Source organism: Triplophysa rosa, linkage group LG14, assembly GCF_024868665.1.
Source record: "Triplophysa rosa linkage group LG14, Trosa_1v2, whole genome shotgun sequence".
In the NCBI taxonomy this organism is placed as follows: Eukaryota; Metazoa; Chordata; class Actinopteri; order Cypriniformes; family Nemacheilidae; genus Triplophysa; species Triplophysa rosa.
Genome location: NC_079903.1, coordinates 5,312,980 through 5,332,199, shown reverse-complemented (window position 1 = coordinate 5,332,199; position 19,220 = coordinate 5,312,980). Strand labels below are relative to the sequence as shown.

The following is a 19,220-nucleotide window of genomic DNA, read 5'->3' as shown; positions in this document are numbered from 1 at the left end:
CCTCTGGCTGAACCTTGCACAGATGAGTAACGCCGAGAAAGTCCGCTTTTTCGACGCACCCATCTTGCAAGGGGGGCTTTTGGTGATACTGTCAAGCTGCAGTTCTCAACAGTACTAGAAGCAGACAGAGGATATCAAGATATCCTCCCCCGCTGCGACTCGGCAGCCCTGGTCCTCTTTGACGCCTTCCGGTTCGGCACCCCACACTCAGGCGGCCCCCCGGAAGAAGACATCAAAGAGGAGACCACCACCCCGTCAGCAGCCGCGGTGGAAGCCGAAGCGGCCCTCATGAGAAGACCCCAGGGAGATCGAGAATACCTTCGTTGGTCGATCCGGGACGGTTCCTGCCCTGTCCCAACAGCCCACTTCTAAGAGTTTAATCTCTCACTCTGGGTGTTTATCACAGCCGCTCTCACCCTCTACACGATGGTGTTCGGCAACTCGACTTTGCCTCACGGCGAGACCCAATGTCGAGGATAATCCGCAGCCTAAGCACTCTCAATCGACGGTGCGTTGTGCTACACTGGGTATTATCACAGCCGCTCTCACCCTCTACACGATGGTGTTCGGCAACTCAACGTTGAGGCAAGACCCAATGTTGAGGATAATCATCAGCCTATGCACTCTTAATCGATGGTGCGTTGTGCTACATCATCGCCAGGCAGGAAATACAGCAGAGCCGATCTCCTCTCCGGGGACCCCCCCACAGCGAGGGATCCACACTGCCAGCCATCGATCCACCCCCCGGGAGGTCGATGAAGCAGAACGTACCCCTAGCCTCTCTGTCTCGGTCCCTGGGAGCCTGACAAGAGCTTCCCAAACCATTACGGTGACTAAGGGATACGATCCGTCTCGGCTACGTGGTCCAACTCCCCAGATGCCCGCCCAAGTTTCGGGCATCCTCCAAACCTCAGTTAGAGGCAAGGATGTTCCCGTGCTTCGGGCCGAGGTCACCACCCCTCTGGTGAGAAAGCAATCGTGCTCGTCCCTCTCGCTGAGATGTTCAACGGGTTTTACAGCCCGTACTTCATCGTCCCCAAAAAGGGGGTTGCTAGACCTGCGTACCCTGAACAGGCACCTACTCAAGCTGCCGTTCAGGATGCTCACGCAGAAGCGCATCCTGGCATCTACCAGATGTCAAGATTGGTTCATGACAATTGACCTGAAAGACGCTAACTTTCATGTCTCGATTCTCCCTCGTCATCGCCTGTTCCTACGGTTCACTTTCGAGGGCCAGGCATATTAGTACAGAGTCATCCCTTTCGGTCTGTCCCTGTCCCCACGAGTCATCACGAAGATCGTGGAAGCCGCCCTCACTCCCTTCAGGGAGAGAGGTGTGTGGGTACTAAACTATCTCAACGACTGGCTCATTTGACACCCGCGAGATCTGTTATATACGCAAAGGGACCTAGTGCTTCGGCACCTAGATCGATTGGGACCACAGGTCAACCGAGAAAAGAGCAAGCTCTCCCCTGTGCGGAGCATCCTCTTTCTTGGTATGGAACTCAACTCTGTCTCCATTACAGCGTAACTGACTACAGAGCGCGCTCAGTCAGTGTTGAACTGCCTGGAATATTTCAAACAGTCAGCGGTCCCCCAGAAACAATTTCAGAGGCTCCTGGGCACATGGCATCCTCGGCGGTGGTGATACCCCTCGGGTTGATGCACATGAGACCGCTCCAACACTGGCTACAGAGTCGAGTTCCCTGGAGAGCGTGGCACACCGGCACAAGGCGGATGGTGATTACGCCTCTCTGCCGATGCACCCTAACCCCTTGGTCTTCAATGACGTTTCTATGCGGGGGTCCCTCTCGGGCAGGTCATGAGGCATGTCGTGGCAACGACAGCCGCCTCACTGCAGGGTTGGGGTGCCATGTGCAACAGGCATGCAGTGTCGGGGTGATGGACGGACCCCGCCTGCGCAGGCATATCAACTGCCTAGAGCTGTTGGATGTGCTACCCGCACTGAAGGGGCTACAACCTCTCGTGCAGGACAAGCACGTGCTGGTCCGGTCGGACAGCACAACTGCCGTAGCTTATTTCAATGCCAGGGTGGCGTTCGCTCGCGGCAGCTAACACGACTCGCCCGACGCCTTCTCCTGTGGAGTGCGCAGGTGAGCAGATCCCTGCGAGCCACACATATCCCAGGCGACCTGAACCAGACAGCCGATGCACTCTGTCATCAGTTGACGCCTCGCGGAGACTGGCGACTCCACCCCCGCGCAGTCCAGCTCATTGGGTACAGTTCGGGCGGGCTCTGGTAGACCTGTTCGCCTCCCTGGACACCACCCATTGCCCGCTAGGGTACTCCCATCCGAGGCCCCCCTTGGCACGGATGCTCTAGCACACAGCTGGTCATGGGACAAGCAGACGTTTGCCTTCCCCCCAGTGAGCCTCATTGCACAGACCCTGTGCAAGGTCAGGGAAGAGGAGCATCAAGTGTACTAGTTGCGCCATACTGGCCCAACTGGACTTGGTTCTCGGAGCTAATGTTCTTTACGACAGATCCCCCCTGGCCAATTCCCCTGACGAAGGAGCTGCTTTCCCAGGGTAAGGGCACGTTATGGCATCCCAGGCCAGACCTCTGGAACCTCCATTTCTGGCCCCTGGACGAGATGAGGAGATCCTGAGTGGCCTACCCCCTGCGGCGGTTAAAACCATCACTGAGGCTAGGGCCCTGGCCACTAGGCGGCTATAGGCCTGTAAGTGGTGCCTCTCCTCATCCTGGTGCTCTTCTGTGGAGTTGCTCGATTGGGAACGTGCTGTCCTTCCAGAGACTCGAGAGTAATCTCTCCCCTTCCACACTGAACGTGTATGTAGCCGCTATTGCCTTTCATCACGACCCAGTTGCTTGTAAGTCTCTAGGACAGCACAACCTGATTAATTGGTTCCTAAGGGGTGCGGGAAGGCACTGCCTCACCCGCGCTCCGTACCCCCTTGCGACCTTGATGTGGTCCTGGAGCCCCTCGGAGATGCCACTCTTTCTCACCTCATGATGAAGACGGCTCTCCAGATGGCGCTCAAGAGGGTAGCAGACCTACAAGCATTCTCCGTGTCCACAGATTGCCTAGAACTCGGGTCTGGTGATTCTCACGCTATCCTGAGACCCCGGTGAACTTACAGGCGCTCCCCACCGGGGAGTAAGACCCAACCCCATCCGTGTTGTGTCCAGTATGCGCATTGCGCCTCTGCTTGGACCGCACGCAGAGCCACAGAAGCTCTGAGCAGCTCTTAGTCTGTTTTGGAGATCAGCAGGGAGGGCTGTCTCAAACAGCGATTGGCGCACTGGATCATGGACGCCGTCACTACGGCGTACCTGTCCTAAGATTGCCCGCGCCCACGGGGTGAGAACTCTCTCCACACAGAGTACAGCCTCCTCATGGGCACTGGCTCGAGGCGCCTCTCTGGCAGACATCTGCAGAGCTGCGGGTTGGGCTACACCCATCACCTTCGCGAGGTCCTACAGCCTCTGCGTAAAACCGGTATCAGCTCGAGTCTTGCAGGCATCAGGCAAGACTGGCGGCCGGTAGGGTGTACGCCTATGACAGTACCTTCCCCCCTTTTTCCTAAGGGGGTCAGCGTACTAAACTAGCCTCCCTTCTTCCCCCACTGGGTGAAGAACAGGCACTCCATCCATCACTAAGCAAGCACCTCCTGCGGTCGGGCTGGGCAGAGCAGCCCTGCCCCTTAGGCTGGGTACCAACTGAGTTATCCACAACATAGCTCTAACCGGACCTAGTGCTACTGGACGTTGTAACCCCCCCAGCAGGGCGGTTCCGTCTGATGTATCCTCATGATTGGTTCCCACCTTGGTAACCCATGACCTTCCCTAGGTGGACCTCCACCTCGCTGTTAACTCCTTCAGTCCGCACATTCTTCCCATGAGTTCTCCCCCATCGGTGAGACCATGTTGGTATCTCCACTAAACTCTTCCCTCCGGTAGGAAGTGGTCTCTGTAGCGCATCCCCCAGTTAAGGAAGTAGCGCTTCCCACCTTTCAAGTAAAGCTCTGGGACCCCCTACCTACCCACTGGTAGGTTACAATTTCGCGGTAGCGCTCATGGCTGACACGCACAGGCCAGTCACCGTCGCTTCGCTAGAGATTGTGACAGGGCACAGTGTTGTGTTGTTTTCCATAGAAACCCCATCCCTCGGCTCGACACAACATCAAGAGACCGACAGAAAGGGAACGTCTTGGTTACGGGTGTAACCTCAGTTCCCTGATGGAGGGAACGAGACATTGTGTCCTTCTTGCCACAACACGTGCTTTCCACTGCAGCAGTCGTGAGAGGTCTCAGGCTCCTCAGTACAAAGGTGAATGAATGAGGCACGCCGTCTCCCTTTTATACCCGGATATCTGGGGGCGGAGTCCGGCATGCAAATTTCATTCGCAAATTTCATTGGCCTTTTCTAAGAAGTCGGAAGCAATTGGTTCTCAGGGACGAACCCCATCTGTCGGCTCGAAACAACGTCTCATTCCCTCCATCAGGGAACTGAGGTTACATCCGTAACCAAGACGTTTGTGCGCGTGGCGTGCCTGTGTGTGTGTGTGCACACGTGTTTGTTTGACACTTGGTGGGTCCGGAACGAATTCCCTCCCAGTCCGTATCCACATTGATCGTCTGCGCAACGTTCCATGAAGTCAAACACACCCTATATTATCGGACATCGCGATGATTTTAAAGTCGATAATCAAATTTTTTTTTAAACACATCGCCCAGCCCTAGTAAGAGCTTACACGTTCATTTAAACACATGGTGGTACAGTATGTGATGTGGCTTATTTTTGCTGTTTAAACTTTTCAGAACGTTCCCAGAACGTTCTGGAAAGAAAAAAAATAGCTGGAGATAATCAACAATGATAACTAATCAACTTAAATACAGTATCTTCCTATGCCATGCTAAATCTAGAATATCATAAACCGCAAACAACAAAGTACATAAAACTCTTGTGAAATCATTTTGAGGTCAAACAGATCTGCCATCAGTGAACCACTGAATTCAAATATTGGCGCCCTGCTCCAAGTTCAACAAAGTAACTTTATTCAATAATAGAAAAGAGTGACTGAAATCGATAATGAAACATTTACTTATTTTACTGCTCTTTCTGAAGGTTAAAAAATATCATACTTTGGTATGTTTTCAGCTGAAATATGCTTACCCTGTATATGCTAGATCTAAATGTAAAATATACTTCAAAACACATCAATATGAGGTAATGTAATATACAGTAGCATCTTCATTTAGTAATAATCGCAATAAACACATGAAGATAATACTAAATAAGAAAACATGCTCTGTACAATCACCTACTGAAGCACCGTTTGGAGTCAACAAACGTTCGTTGTGCACATGCGCGATCCGTTTTGCGCGCCATGCTCTTAAAAAGATAGCTTACATTTTAAAATATCAGATTCATAATATCTGATTTCCCATGATGGATGCATGGATGGATGGATGGATGGATTGATTACTAATAGATAGAGACTTAAAATATGATTACACAATTAATAATGTAATATTTTACCACATGCCATCAATTATTCTAATAAAGTATTTATAATATAATCTTTTTTAAGATTTATGTAATAAAAAATATGTTAATTAATGTTAATATAAATTTAATAAAAATACCACTAGCCATGCAGACTGATCAACACAGACCGGACTTTGGGCCAGGCCCATGCGTCCAACGAATCTATAAATTGTCCTCCATTTATAATTTAGAGCCATGAAAAACTATAATCGTGCTATAATTTTGTCCCAGGTTATGTGCAGTGTCATGGCTCTGCTTCATTTAGTCATGTCTTTCTTGGTCCTGTAGCAGAGCCATGGCAAAGCCTTTGGTTATGTGTGAAGAGAAACATATTATTGTCCTTTTGACAATAATATACGTTCTCTCCAGTGTCTCATCTTTGGCCCCACCCCTCTCGTTTCCTTGTTATCTTTCCCTGAGTGTTTTATTACCCACACCTGTCCTGTGTTGTTGTCCCTCGTTTGTGTTCCCTTTATATACCCTCATGTGTCATTGTCCTGTGCTCGGTGATTGTATCCAGTTCGTCCGGCTGGGACTCCTCGGAGGTGGATCCCCAGGATGCTCGCCTCCCCCGCTTTCCCACGAGGCTGGTGGACGGTGGAGGAGCTGCCGGACTCGGGACGGGAGGTGCTGGGCCTCCGATAGTGAGGGTGCCTATTACACGGTCCTCCGGGACGGACACCAGAGCGGGACGAGAGGAGACCCGATGGCAGCTGGGAGAGGAGCCTTTGACTAGCTCCTCTCGGAGCTGCAGCCGTTCCACTAACTGTGGGAACGGCTGGTATACCATCTCCTACCGCTCCGGAACGGGTGGAGGATCATCCATCCCGGCCACCAGATAGGCACGGACCAGCACCTCGGGAACGGATGCCTTCCTGGCCTCGACTTCCCGGGTGTAGTCCAGCAAGGGGTGCTGGCGCTGGGCAGGGAATGGTCCTCCTCCAGCGTGGGACTGAGAGGCGATCACCTTCCACCACTCCGGATTGGAGGTGCAAGGCCACCGGGAAATGGTTGCACCGTCCATGGCTGCCTGCTGGGTTCAGTAGGGGCTCGGTGATTCTGTCATGAATTGCGTGGTGGAAGAACCCAAGTGCAGGCAGGCGGTGTGTAAGGGACACACCGCCTGCCTGCACTTGGGTTCTTCCACCACGCAATTCATGACAGTGCAGAGGTGTTTTGTCACTCACTGATGCATACAAGAGCAAACTTTGAGTAGTCCATTATGCTAAAATGTTACTATAGGAGAAAATTATGCAGGTCTCAATCATTTGTATGTACCCTTTCAGTCAGATGAATGGCTCTTTAACTGTCAGAGTCAGAGCAGCATTACTGTAATTTCAGCCATATACATTTTACACTGTGAAACAAAGCATGGTGCACAAGATGACAGGACACGGTGGTGCTGCTGCATAGGACAAGTTGCCTCAAATGTCAATGTTTGGGTTACACAGAGATCCTATAGAGGTCTCAACTGGGAATACTAATCGTAGACATTTTCTACCATAAATATGTAGTTATTTCTTTATTAGAAGTGATGCATGGCCAGTACTGTTTCCCATACTCGGAATTTGTACTCTGCATTTCACCTCTCCAAGTGCACACACACAGCAGTGAGTATACAGTTTATATACAGTTTGGACAGCCATTTTTGCTGTGGTGCCCGGGGAGCATGCATGCATTACTTCCGTGTTTAACAGGAAGAACCCTCGTCAGTTTCCGGTTTGCAAGACTTAAAGCAGAGAGAAATTGGAAACTGAGAAAATAGATCAATTTTGCAGATGTCTTACACTGCAGCACACCGCAGTGGTATATAGAAGTGCTGTTCTAATTTAACTAATTTCTAATTTTCCCATTTCACGCATGCTTTAAATCTCCCCAACTGGAAACTGCAGAGGGTTCTTGCGTTAAACGCCGAAGTCACACGTGCTCAAGGGCTTTGGTTGTGATAATGAGAGTGGAGAGAGTGGTGTTCATTCATCACACACAATTTTCTGAGAATATTGATCTAGAAACATTTTCTTTTCAACATTTCGAGTATGAATAACACCAAACAATGTTCTAAAAATATTGTCCTAGGAACCTTTTCTCTTAATATTATGAAAACATTCATCAACTACAAAAGAACCACGAAAACAATGTTCAAAATAAATGAACAATTGTTCTAATAATATTTTCCTTTAACATTACCAGAACATTTATCAACTACAAATAACATCAAAACAACGTTCCAAGAATATTGTTCTAAGAACATTTTCTTTTAACATTACAAAAACATTCATTAAGTACAAATAACATCAAAACAACGTTTTAAAAACATTGTTCTAGGAATGTTTTCTCTTAATATTATGAAAACCTTCATCAAGTGCAAAAACACATCAAAGCAATATTCCAAGAACGCTGTTCTAAGAACATTTTTCTTTAACATTAGCAGAATATTTATCAATTAAAAATAACATCAAAACAACGTTCCAAAGAATAGTGTTCTAAGAACATTTTTTAATATTACGAGTATACAGTATACCTTAAGTACAAATAACATCAAAACAACGCTCTAAAAATATTGTTCTAGGAACGTTTTCTCTTATTATTATGAAAACCTTCATCAAATGCAAAATAACATCAAAACAATGTTTAAAGAACGTTGTTCTAAGAACATTTTCCTTTAACATTACCAGAACATTTATTAACTACAAAAAACATCAAAACAACATTCCAAGAATATTGTTCTAGGCAGAGGTGGGTAGTAACGCGCTACATTTATTTCGTTACATTTACTTGAGTAACATTTTGGAAAATATGTACTTTTTAAGTAAAATTAAAATTGTGTACTTTTACTCTTACTTGAGTAAATTTGTAATAGAAAATCTGTACTTTTACTTCGTTACATAACTTACATTGCGTGACGTTCCTTCGTTCCTTCATTTTAAAATATGCTTTATAAAACGCGTTGTTTATTTCAAGGTTGTCGTCTCTTTTTCGCATTCCCGAGTGATCGATTCTTTTGAGTCGATTCTTTTGAAAGCATTAATTGAACAATGGGCAAAACCATTTGAATAGGCTAATGAATCAGTTCAAATGATTTGTTCAGTTCGCAGCACGACCTGAATCATCTGAAGCAGGATTACTCACTCCTCTTAGCGCGAAACTTAAGAACACGCAGAACACAATGAGCGTTGGATGAAGTGGATATTAATCTATATCTATACAATCAAAACTGCAAATGTGTCATATTGTTTGCCAGCAATGATATATGCCCGCCATATTTATGGGGCAGTCGTGGCCTAATGGTTAGAGAGTCGGACTCGTGACCAGAATGTTGCCGGTTCGATTCCCAGGGCCGGCGGGTAACGACTGAGGTGCCCTTGAGCAAGGCACCTTACCCATACTTGCTCCCCGGGCGCTGCAGTGATAGCTGCCCACTGCTCTGGGTGTACGTGTGTTCACGACTTGCTGTGAGTGTGTTCACTACTCTCTGGATGGGTTAAATGCAGAGGTCACATTTCGGGTATGGGTCACCATATCTGACTAATAGGTCACTTTCACTATATGCGCGCACCCGCGCGACCTGTTCGTCAGACACAGCAACATGCGTGTTACCTGTCAGACACAGAGACGTGGGCTTGCAGAAATATACATTTGAAGGAAGAAAACTTGTTGATGGGCGTGTGGTTCACTGTTTACTGTTTGTTTACAAGTAAGAGCGTTTCACAACACACACGTGACACAACACGAGAAAACATGAGCTTTGTTCAAAAATGTGTATTTCATTTAAGAGAGCACTGCAGATGTTCTAGATCATCTTAGGAAATGCTCTGAGTTTAGTTCATGCTTTAGTTTGACATGGTCTATTATTCTAAATAAGTTGTGTAAACTACATTGACATCAGGACTAGATGAAATTTACAGAAATGCTTGTCTCTTCTGTGTTTGTCTATTCTTTAGTCTCTCTAGTATATTGCAAAGATATCTGCTTATGATAATTAAAAATATTGATTAAAATGTAATATTAAAATATTGGCGTTAATATTAATTTTATGTAGTAGGCCTATATAATCAGATACAAAGTAACTAAGTAACTAGCTACTTGAGTAGTTTTTTCATTGCATACTTTTTTACTTTTACTCAAGTAATTTTTAAAATAGTGACTTTTACTTTTACTTGAGTAACAATTTCTCTAGTTACTTGTACATTTACTTGAGTAAAGATTTTGGCTACTCTACCCACCTCTGGTTCTAGGAACGTTTTCTCTTAATATTATGAAAACCTTCATCAAGTGCAAAATAACATCAAAACAATGTTCGAAGAACGTTGTTCTAAGAACATTTTCCTTTAATATTACCAGAACATTTATCATCTACAAATAACATCAAAATAACGTTCCAAGAATTTTGTTCGAAGAACATTTTCTTTTAATATTACGAGAACATTCCTTAAGTACAAATAACATCAAAACAACATTCTAAAAATATTGTTCTAAGAACGTTTTTTCTTAACATTAAGAGAACGTTCATCATAGATTGAAAACATTATAAAAACGTCCCAAAAACATTATTTTAAGAATGTTTTTCCCTAACCTTTAAATACCTTCAAAACAACGTTGGTGAAAGTTGTGGGAACGTTCCCTGTTAGCTGGGAGCCTACCTCTCAGGCAACGTTAAATAACTTTTTACAGATTTACAGAGAATTATATTTATCCACTTGGACATTGTTTTTGTTTTTGATTTTTGTTTTGATTTTACTTGTCAATTTACTTTTTTTTCATTTTCTTGTTCTGTTCTGCACCTCGTTTCTTTGCTCGATCCATTTGGTCATGTGACTGTCACAGAGTGAGTGGTTGACATAATAACTTGATTTAAATAAAATATATTTGTTGAACAAGTTTAACATGCTAGACAAAAGTTCAACTAAAACGTTTATAATGACTTTTTTCGCTATATTTTCTATTATTTATAAAGTTTTATTTAAAAAATCTTTAACTATTATTTTGGCACAATGGCGCACACCCCTTGTGTGGTGCCCCTATGCACCGCATATACTGCATACCCCATTTTTGCGCCACTGTTTCCACTATTACCTCCCTGCGGCAGGATGTGGTCTCCGTAGCGCATCCCCTCAAGCGAGGGAGTAGCGCTTCCCAGTGTCCATTACGGTGCTGGGCCGCCATCTCGTCTTTTGATTAGGACAACCTGTATGGCCGATGGTGAGAGCCTCTCATCGTTGACACTCTCAAGCTGATGCCTTACTACACCACTGGATGGTCACTGTGGTAGCACACCAGTATACTGAACCGAGAGCTGTTTCTTTCAGACACGTCCGATTCAGAACTGATGAGCCGATGATACTGCACATGTGTAATTTTTAAAGCAGATAAAAAGACTGTAAGTTAGATATTTTATTAAACATTAGAAGTGTGATAGTTTAAAACACATTGGACATATGTTTATGACTTAATAACTGCCTTATCACTGTATGTACACCGATCTGCAGCGCAGTTTATGTTCATGCCACTGCTAGAGCGGTTCTCATTCTCGAGTAAAGAACCGGTTACAACAGCTTTCAGATTACCACTGAACCAAGAACTGTTTCTTTTGGACACATCTGATTTGAGAACTGATGAGCTGATGATACTGAGCATGCATGATTCACCATGAAGCAACTAAACAGTATGTAGAACTGATGCTGTGCTAATGCTACGAGCTAATGCTACAAGTTTATTTAATAACAAATAAATCATATTGGATAATGCATGGATCATATAGTTTCTGTAAAATGCTGATGAAGATTAATTTATTCACTTTTTATCTTTAAGATTTGTAAAATATCATAGTTTGCACATTAGGGTGCATTAGTTGCAAAACTTCAATGTAAGAAACATGTCAGATCATAACGATGATGTTTTAACTGACAGACGTAATGATTACTGATGTATTTGAATGTACTGAGTGTATTTAGGGCAGTTGTGGCCTAATGGTTAGAGAGTCGGACTCATGACAAGAAGGTTGCCGGTTCGATTCCCAGGGCCGGCGGGTAACAACTGAGGTGCCCTTGAGCAAGGCACCTTACCCCTACTTGCTCCCCGGGCGCTGCAGTGATAGCTGCCCACTGCTCCGGGGGTACGTGTGTTCACTACTCTCTGGATGGGTTAAATGCAGAGGTCACATTTCGTTGCCTTGTACTTGTACATGTGCAATGACAATAAATTGAATCTAAATCTAAAAATCTATTTTCATGCATTACGTCACTGCGAATGAGGTCATTACATTAAGACGTAAAAGAATCGGTGAACTGGTCTTTTTAACCGGTTCATTTAAACAAACTGTCCAAAAGATCTGGATGGCAGAAAAGAATAGGACTTCCCATAGCTAAAACAGACTATTTATAACGTGTCTGTTCTTTTGGGACTGTTTGTTTGTCGTGGCCTGCAGGGGTCGCTCTTCCTGAGTCTCCTGCCAGGCGCCTTCAGATAGATGGCACCCACATTATGGACTCTGGTCGCTCCAGGCCTGTAGAGGTCAACATTACCTCATTCAACACCTCATCATCACCGGATTGTCTACACCTGTGTTTGACCCTTCATAAGTCTGTTTGTTCTCAGTCTTGATTGTGTACACCCTCGTTGCCTGTTGTGGAGCAGTATGAAGTTAAGTGTTCTTATGTTGAGACCACCGAGTCTACCTTTTTGTTACGCTGTTTATTGGAAGCACGGCTTACCAAGTTTGTTTTGATCTTTATGTTTTTTGTCTACGAAGTAAAGTATTTTCCATCTTCTGATGCATTTCTATCTTCTGCACTTGGGTTTATAGACTTTGGAACTAGCTCAGTGAGCTACACCTCACACATTGAATGCCAGGGACCCGGGTTCGATCCCCCTCTGGGCTACCCGACACACTATAGGTAGTAGCTACTTGATGTGAAATGTTTGAGAACCATTGCTATAAACTGATGCAGGTCTTTAAACAACAAATATGCAGGTTTACTTTGTGTAAAGAGGTAAATCAATCCGTTACAACATTAGACTTTGCCACATTATTTTGTCACTTTGCAGTATGAAGTTTAGAGCTGTCTTATAGTGTATATGGTTATGTCCATAAAAATAAAAATGCCCCTATAAAAATCGCATGCATTTTTCATCTGTAAACATATCAGATTTGGTCACAACAACAGGGAGCAAGCGCAACAGCTCATATTGTTTTGATGTCACCAAGCAACTGCATGGTCATTAGTCCACAGTAACATAATATTCCCCTATGTGTAATTCAGCATAATTACTGCTCTTCGAGTTGCACTTATTTCCAAACAACTGGGATTTTCAGTGAACAGTAGATGATGAAATTGATGGATTGATCTCAAGAGTGATAGTGGCAAATACTACACATTTTGATGAGTCTAGTGTGGTAACAGATTGATTTACATCTTTATACAAAGTAAAATGACTGCCTTTTGATAGGTAACCAAAAAGAGCCTGTCCACTGTTGATGACCTACAGGATATGAAAGTGACGTATTAGTGAAAGTGACCTATTAGTCAGCAAGTCATGAACACACGTACATCCGGAGCAGTGGGCAGCTATCACTGCAGCGCCCGGGGAGCAAGTAGGGATAAGGTGCCTTGCTCAAGGGCACCTCAGTTGTTACCCTCCGGTCCTGGGAATCGAAAGGCCACGACTGCCCAGCATCTATATATATGAATCATTTATGAGTGTGCTGGCCACCATCCTGTGCCAACAGGATGGTGTCAGGTTTGGCACAGAGATAAACAAACACAATATTAAAAAACTCAGACGTAAGGTAGTAAAAATAGCCGACTGGCTGATTTACAGAAAATCTCCCAGAGATGTTAAAACAAAACAAAACAAAACCATAATAAACAATCACTTAACTAGACTTGGTTTGGCTTGACTAGACCGTTCATTTGTTGTTGCGAAAGATTGACAACAATCCAGCACAGGACAGTGAACACAAGGGCACTGAGGATAAAGGTGTGATGGGCAACAACAATGAAGCAGGGTCAAGACTTAAGACCAGAGGTGGACGAAGTACATAACTTCCTTACTTGAGTGAAAGTACAGATACTACTGGTCAAATATTACTCCACTATAAGTAAAAGTTGTAAAGACAGATTCTTACTTGAGTAAAAGTACAGAAGTACGTGCTTTTAAAAGTACTCAAGTATTAAAAGTAAATTTCCTTTATGTCAGTTGTGCATTGTTTTATTGTCGTATACCTTATGCCTCTGAAGCAACCTACTGAATACACCGAGTAGCTCACAGTATCAGTTGTATTAAAGGAGTAGTTCACTTCAAAATTTGCCCCCATTGACTTTCCATAATTTCCATAATTCCATAATTTCCATAATTTTTATTCCTACTATGGAAAGTCAATGGGGCAAATTTTGCAGTGAGCAACTCCTTTAAGAGCTTTATATGTTTAGCACACATACTGTATGTTTAGTTTAGATATAAGCCTGTATGATAATTTAGCCTAATTATCCTCATTAGCCCCCTAGGCCTATATGAATTTATGAGCAGTGTTCTTTTATTTTGTATATTCCCTTTACCAGTTTTTGCAGCAATTTACCAGTAAGTAGTAAGTTTCTTGTAAATAGTAAAGTGTAGAAGCCATGTGTTTGTTGGATTTATTACCATTTGTATTACCATAATTTAACTACAAACATAAACTATAGCTAGTATAATGAAACTATGGTATTTTTAGTTGCTGTGGTTTTACTAAAGATTATTAATTGGAGTATGGTTTCTATATATAGAAAATGGTAAATTTGTGGATACTGTGGTTTTACTGCAAATACCATCCCTGCTGAAAAAAAACAATGAATTTTTGAATTTGAATTAGATTTTTAAATTAAATTCCTCTTTGTAGTGTGTTTTGGGTTTTATTCCAATAGGATTTACCATCCCATCAATAGAATCCATCACATACAAGTAGACAACAAGTATCCATAGTAGCCTACAATTCCCATTATAACCATTAAATCCATTACATGTTATGCTGTATTTTGGGCAGGGTTCTATTGTTTTTATTTCAACAGGAATACTTCAACTATAGTTACTTCAGTAAAAACATCATTCATTTTCCAAATCGCTTTAAATGATATAGCAGCAGATCAGAAGTTAACACGCACGTGTAGCTCAAGGTGTATGTGATGCTTATTTACCGTTTAGCCGTTATGCCGATCATTTTCATGACAATGTTTCTACTATCTTTGACTGATCGTAACCCACAGATGATTACACCACACTTTAACATGTGCCTTTTTCGTCTTTTATTGTTCTATTTGCCTTTTTAGAGCGCTATCAACGGTGTAGCAGCGCCTACGTTTACATTAGTTTAGCAGGGAAGATCCCAGAGTTGCCAGATTTGCGTAAAAAAATCTGTTAAATGTCCATTCCAAGCTTGCCCGAAAACCGCCAGCTTAGAAAAACTGAAATACTTGGCAACAGTAAAAGGTCCTGGCAGATCGCGAGCCAGAAAAATTACGCACACAGGAAAAGCCGCTGCATAGAAACCATTTTCTACTTTTGGATCTTTTTATAAATGTAGTGGAGTAAAAAGTATGATATTTGTCTTTCAAATGTAGTAAAGTTAAAGTACAAGTACTCAGAAAAAATAACCCTCAAGTAAAGTACAGATACTCAAAAAGTGTACTTAACAGTACTCAGGTAAATTTACTTCGTTACTGCTTAAGACAGGAGAGCACATGGCACATAGAAAACAAACGCCATGTGCATCCGTACACAGAAAGCAGGACATAAAAGAACGTGGGAGATAAAGATTATGGGCCCTATTTTAACGATCTAAGCACATGGTCTAAAGCGCATGGCGCAGGTGCACTCAGGGCGTGTCCGAATCCACTTTTGCTAGTTTAACGACGGGAAAACGGTCGGCGGCCCCGGGCGCATGGTCTAAACGGGTTGTCCTGATTCTCTTAATGAGTAATGGGTGTTTTTTTGGTCGTAACGTGCAGTAAACCAATCAGAGTCTCATCTCTCATTCCCTTGAAGAGCCAGTTGCGCTCGCGCCATGGCAGATTCGCTATTTACAAGGCAGAATTTGCAAGAGCAAAGACTGCGCTTCTCCAGAAAGGAAAAGCTTCTGCTCGTGCGTGAGGTTAAAGTGTGCAAGCAGACCATCCACAAGACAACTCATATTTTTATCTTTATGTACACAATTATAATCTTTTACATTGTAATCCATTATTTTTTTATATTCGGCATGCTTGTGTGCTGCTGCGCTTCCCTCTGTTTAATAAGTAAAGTGAAAGTGCATTGTGGACCCGCCCAGGGGCGTATTTTCTACTAGCGCGCTCTTTAAATAAAAGAAAATTGCGCCATTGACTTTAGACTTTAGACCAGGTTTTAGTTGGCGCAGTCTATTTTCAGTTCCTCAAAATAGCAAAAATAGCTTTTCTCCATCTTCATCACTTCGATCCATAGTGATCCATCAGTTGCCTTTATAATAATAGAAATAATAACAATTATCATAAAAACCTTCTACTCTATTCTAACATTCTCACACAGGATGTCTAAAGGATGTCCACAGGATTTCTAACTGCTGTATTGAGTGAGGTTGTTTCTTAAATTACACCTATTGCCTGTTAAACAATCGCAGCCCTAGAGTTTGTATGTTTGTACAAAAGTGATGGTTCAATAGTCTACCATTAAATATTTGCTTTTAACTGTTATTTCAGCTTCATTCACTTCCATCAGTTGATGAAACACTGGACCACATTTAAATAACTCCAAAATAAAATCAGACCAAATACTAAGGAAAAAACAATGATTTATTGTCAAGACATTTCATTTGCTTAACAGAAGCGTGTTTATTGTATCAGATATGACATATGAATCAATAAGCAATTAAGTATTTGAAATACAAGTGTTTTAAACAAGTGTATCATTTATTTTAATAGTGCAAATTCTTAATTTACCAATAGTACACTTTCAATACATAGAATATTTGTCTTCTTAAACAGGCCTACCATGTAGTTGCTCTCGCATTTACCACTCCTATTTTTGCTTCTGTGGCCATAGCTTGAATACTTGATCACATTTACAATGTTTAAAGTGGGTTTTTTTATCTGTATTTTCTTCTTAACAGTGTTCAGTGCTGAATGCTAAATTTAATAAAGTCAAAAAATGTTTGGTGTTTTATCCATTTTTTTTGTAAACTGCAATGGGAGCTCAATATTCATTTCATTTAAGCATTACTAAAATGTAAAGCTTATCTAAAACTGAAATACTAGTCCTTTACGACCTTGCAAGCACTGGTATTACCAAGAATATAATGCATTATTTCATATGTAAAAGTCATAAGTAACTAGTTATCTAGTTTTAATGTAAACAGGCATTTAACCTTTGTCTTAAAAATATAAAAACTAAAACCACATCTACATATTTTTATTTTCACAGTTTACAACAGCTTGTCTTTGGTATAAGAAAATATAAGAAAGTTTTCTTATTACAGCTTCCTTTATTGCCCGAGTTCTCATCCCATACAGGACTGGATTAATTATTGGGCACAGAATAAGAAAATACAAAGATAGTATTACACAAAGTATATGGGGCACATGTTTCATGTTAAACCGACTTTGACTCCCACTGATAAAGCTAATGCTATTAGATGCGGAACACAAGTACTGAAGAGTTTTACTTGTCCACTTTTAGACACTTTCAAACAGATTAATATTATCCTTACATAAGAGTAAATAATAATAATAAATGGAAGTACAACAGTAAAGAAAATCATTGTTGTGCCATACATGTTGTAACTTGATATGTCAGAGCATGCCAGCTTCACTACTGAATAATTATCACAGTAAACCTTCTCAATTACCGTTCCACAGATGTTAAGATTTGTTGTTAGTGAAAGTGTTATTGAAAATCTGACAATGGGCAAAATCCAAGTCACTACAACAGCTATAATTTTGTGACTATTTATAACAGTGACTATTTTTTCATAGTTTAAAGGATAACATATAGAAATATATCGATCATAAACCATAACTGTTAGGTTTGTTATGTCAACACAACTATAGGTGTGTATAAAACAGACATGCACAAGACATGAAAGCTATGTTATCTGATAATCTTCTGTCAAGAATCTAGCTATGATAAAAGGTGCAACTGCTGGACCACCATATAAATTTATACAAGCCATATTACAGATAAACAGGTACATTGGATTATGTAGTTTTCTTTCTAGACAGACAACACAGATGATCAATCCATTAGCAATGACAATCACTGGGTAAAGTAAAAACAGCACAACAATAAAAACATGTTTCTTGTCATGTATTCTTTTGTATGCGTCCAGTGTGAAGGTAATATTGAGCTTTGCCTTGTTTAGCTATCCTTTTGAAACCTTTTATGTCCAAAATTGCTGTTTTTCAGGGAATCGAAAAAACACTGTTTTCTTTAAATGATTATATACCATTATGTCAAAGTTGGCAAGCACTTTTTATACTTTTTTTATTGCATTTGCAAAACCGAGTGACAAACATTAAGGGTGATTAATAATGTTGATTTATTTAAATATGATTTATGGCAAAAAATACAAATCGCGAAATATGGAGATACAAGGTTTCAGAAGGACAGCAGGGATATGTGAGGGTAACACTATGAACTACAGTATCGATATACTTGGGGGTTACTGGTCCTTACTAAATAAAAAGGCTCAGTCAAATCATGTTTTTTCTTTCTTTAAATCTAATGTCATGCACATACTTGTGTGATGGTTCAAGGCTCAGGAATAGGGTTAATGGATAGAACATATCATATGACTGATATAAAGTCAATGGAAGTCTATCCCAACTATAGCAAACAAAATAGTGTGTGTTATCTGAGAGGGGACTCAAATTCTGACACAGCATTGTACAGCCATACATCTGCTTTCTGTTTAATGTTCTGTTTTTCAGGAAGCGAAAAGACTCCATCCAAACCTGTAGGCTATATATCTATTTGTGTTTCGCTTATGCATTATTATGCATATTTAAATATGTTTGGAACCTACATTAAAAAAAAAAGTTCACATTTGTCTTTAATTTAAAGACTAATAACCATAACAAAATGGAACAATGATGACGTGGCTGCTGGTTCTGCTTTTCTATTTTAAAACACCAGGGGGTGGTTTCCCGTACAGGCTTTAAAACTAGTCCAAAACTAAAATAAATGTTATATCTGTCTAAACTAAAAACAGCTTGCACTGACATATCAGTGCTATCATTTTGTCTCAAAATGCAAGCAAGTAATGTTTTTTGTACAGCATGTTTGTAAAAACTTAAATTTCCTCATTTACTTAACGAATAGTCCTGTCTTAATCTAATCCCTGAAAACCGCCCCCAGATTATTATAGGTACTGTAGATGCACATAATATTGTATCATTACCAACTGGTGTCAATTACATTATTATTAAATCAGCTGCATTACATTTAGAGACAATTTAAACGAATTGTCAGTTAATGACTGTGAGTATGACAATTATAATAAAAGGATAATGCTTTATTTTTGAAAACATGTACATTCATCATTTCAACATTTGTTTTATAGCCAAGAAAGAGATTAGCTGTACGAACACTGACATCCTGTGACTTCCAGCAATTATAAATAATTGTTACCATAAACATATTCCATTTCTATAAAATATGTAGTGTGATGTTTTAATGGTCATTTGA

The 19,220-nt window shown here is 41.7% G+C and overlaps 1 pseudogene; it reads right to left on the bottom strand.

The window, feature by feature from the left end:
- Positions 1-6,327: 6,327 nt before the first annotated feature.
- On the bottom strand, positions 6,328-19,172 carry LOC130565198 (olfactory receptor 52L1-like; annotated as a pseudogene).
- Between the last annotated feature and the right edge of the window lie 48 nt (positions 19,173-19,220).